Below are 3,705 nucleotides of genomic sequence, written 5' to 3'. Positions count from 1 at the left end.
TATAATAATTTCTTTACCAGCTATGGAAATACCTTGTACAGGACTATTATTTAAAGAATTTGCAAGAAGTTGGGTGATTAATAAAAACAGGTACGGAGAGATAGGACAACCTTGCCTAATTCCTCTCTTTAACTCAAATCTAGGTTAGGTGCCATATTTCAATTTGATAGAGCTGTTACCATTTGCATAGAGAGTCTTAATAGCCTTACAGAAAAAATCCCCAAAGCCAAGTCTCTCAAGGGAGTGGAAGAGAAACTGATGCTCTACTGTGTCAAATACTTTATAAAAATCTAAAAATAATATGAAGCTATCCTCAGTTATTAGGTCTGAGTAGTCAAGTACGTCTAATACTAGTCTGACATTGTTAGAAATATGTCTGTTCCTCATGAAGCCAGACTGTGTTTCATCAATGATTGCATCCAGAACTTCTTTAATTATTTTTGCAAGTAGTGAGGCTAATATCTTATAGTCATTATTAAGAAGACAAATTGGACGCCAGTTATTGATGAGCAGCACTTCTTTTTTAGGCTTAGGTATCAGTGTTATTAACCCCTGACTCATTGTAGGAGGGAGAACATTGTTTTTAATACTCTCTAAAAAGACTTCAAATAGGAAGGGAGCTACTTGTTCAGAAAATAATTTGTAAAATTCTGATGTAATTCCATCAACACCTGGTGATTTATTGTTCTTTAGATGTTTGATAGACTCTATAATCTCTTCAACTTTGATGGGTTCATCATACTGTTTAGATTCTATATCACTGATAGAGTGAACATTATTCAGTGAGTTAAAAAACATATCTGTGGATTCCTGACAGTACGTAGAGCTATACAATTTTCTGTAAAAATTCATTTTTGGTCATCTGTAATAACACCATCAATGTTTAACTTATGGATAGTGTTATTTTTAGAGTGAAATTTCTCAAGTCTAAAGAAATAGGATGAATTCTGTTCTCCCTCCTCAATCCATTTTTTCCTAGATCTAATAAAGGCTCCTTCTGCTTTTAATTTATATATATTATCCAGTTTATTTTGTAACTCAATTAGTTCCATCTTCTCCTCCCCCAAGAGGTCAGCTGGGGACCTCTGAGAAAGGGAAGTTATCTTAATGATCACCTTTTCCTCCTCAGCTCTTCTGGTCTTAGCAAGATTACTACCATATTTTCTAAGATATTTGGACACCTCAAATTTAAAGAGCTCCCAGTTCTTGCAATAAGATTTTTCTTCACAAGCCCTTTCCCAAAAGTGTGAGAGCAGATCTTTAACCTCAAATGTAACTATATCATTATTTAATAATGAGCCATTTAGCTTCCAGTAGGATGTTCTACCAAGGTTCGTATCAGGGGTAAATATTTTGATATCAATGTAAATAGCCTTATGGTCTGTGAGGGGAGTAGTACAAATATTTGTAGTAACACACTCACTATCAATACATTTGGATATAAGCCAAAAATCTATTCTGGATTGTCTGGAGCCTGTTTTGTTACTCCAAGTGAATGATCTTTCGGCCGGAAACCCCTCTCTCCATATATCAGTAAGATCAAACTTTTCCATAAAAAGTATTAAACCCAAATTCTGATTGGTTGGCCTACCTGGGGGCCATCTATCAGTTGAATGATCTATTGTAATGTTAAAGTCCCCTCCTATCAATAATAACGAATTGGGAAATTTAGATAACCAATGAAGTATATGTTTCTCTATAGATTCAAGCAACTCATCATTCTCATGTTTGGTGTTGTACCCGTAGAAGTTTACAGTAATGAGTGTAATGTCATTGTAACTGATCACAAGACAAATAAAGTGACCAAAGGGGTCACATTCCGAGTGTAGAATATTACCACCAAAGGTATTTTTCATTGTAGTGACACCAGCAGAGCGTTCAGATCCATGGGAAAGCCAAATATCGTTGCCCCACTGTGACCTCCAGAAGTTGGCATCAGCAGAAATTGAGTGAGACTCTTGAAAAAAGCAAAAATCTGTTCGAAATTGTTTAGCAAATAGAAATAAGGCCTTGCGCTTCACACTGTTTCGTAACCCCCTAGCATTAAGAGATAATATAGACAAAGACAAAACAACAAAGATTATATAAAAGTATAAACTGTAGTAGGATGAGTCAAAGACGTAGGAGCAGTGAACGTAAACGATAAGGAACCGAGATCTGCACCATTTAAGTCAATTTAAAGTGAAAATAGCTTATTCCATAACCTTTGAAATTCAACTCAACTGGAAATTATGTTCAAGACCAAACCAAGGGTTCTTGTAGTAAGAGAGACTAAAAACCCTCTTTAGTGTAATCAGGAACTATTTTGAGAAATAAAACAAATAATAATTTAAATAAAAGGGTACCTACTATTTTAAGTACATATGAAAACTGATCATAAAATAATTGTATAACAAAATGTTTTACATATAAACGTTCCTAAGACCTTTTTTGGAAATAAGTATTAATAACTAAATAGAACAATAACCGTGTAAAGTCAGAGCAGACCTGTATGCCATTTAGGACAGTATCTTAGTTACTGTATACATAAAACATAAATTCAGCTTTCAATCTTCTTCGTAAGTTTATAAACAAAATAGGACTTCTGGTCACAGCTGTCCTTCCTTACTCTCTCTCCTCGGCTTCTAAGTGTGTTACTGTGAGTGAGTTGGCTCGGCCCTCCCTCGCGCATCTTTGGTTCATTGGTTGACACTGCGTGTTTGATTGACAGGAACAACTGGTGAGGCTGTTAGTCTGAGCAGACATAACGAATGTGTGTGCTCTTGAGAATTTAGGCCTATATTATTTTATTTATATTTTCGTTCTTTGAAATAGTTAATTCTATTCATTTAAATCTTTTGATTATTCATAACTTAATTGTTTTAAATAAATAGATTCGGCTCTTCTGATGTGCGAGCGTGCTCCCAACGTTCACCTACAACAGCCGACTCATTCGCGAACGACCCATCACTATGTTCTTGCATAATGTTGAGTCTTGACAGTGTTTGCAGCATGTGCAACAAATTGTGTTACAATATGAATATCCTTGATTTGACTGTGCCAGGCCATGCATAGGTGAACGTTTATTGGTCAATAGTGGCCATGTTGTTTTCGGTACTAGTCTGGAAAATATTGCATTAAGAGACCTTTGTCCATAAATGCCATATGTAAAGTGTTGTGCAGATCGGCCATTCCGTGCCAGCAGAGTAGCATTTTAAGTGTTTTTCACAAAATTCTAAATTGCGGAAAATCCATCGTGGCGGACCTTGGGTCCCTGATGCAAATGTGTTCCTTGTGAGGAGAGGGGCCTATGTACCGAATTTCATGACTTTAGATCAAACAGGGTGAGGAGCGTGACCTTCAAAATGTGCATTTTCAATCTCTTATTATAGCCACCATCTGGCCAATCAGAGTAATTTTGTAAATGCCTGCTCTCTATGGCAAGACTCATTATTCACCCAAGTTTCGTTCAAATCGGCCCAGTGCTTTCTGAGAAATCGCATGTGATTAAAATGAACATATAAACGAAAGGATGGAGACAGATCCACAGTCCCCTCCCCGATTTAATCGTGGGGGCCAATTAATATTAATGTAAAAATGACAGGAAACCATGCCGAGAAAGCATTGCAATTGTTGCAAACTGATTAAAAATGTACAGAAAACACCCAAATTATGAAAATCAGCACTCACGTCTCCAGTTATTCTCTACTGCCTCTCCTTGGCTTG

The sequence above is a fragment of the Oncorhynchus kisutch genome, linkage group LG3 (assembly GCF_002021735.2).
Source record: "Oncorhynchus kisutch isolate 150728-3 linkage group LG3, Okis_V2, whole genome shotgun sequence".
NCBI classification, from domain to species: domain Eukaryota; kingdom Metazoa; phylum Chordata; class Actinopteri; order Salmoniformes; family Salmonidae; genus Oncorhynchus; species Oncorhynchus kisutch.
This window is presented reverse-complemented; position numbering follows the sequence as displayed.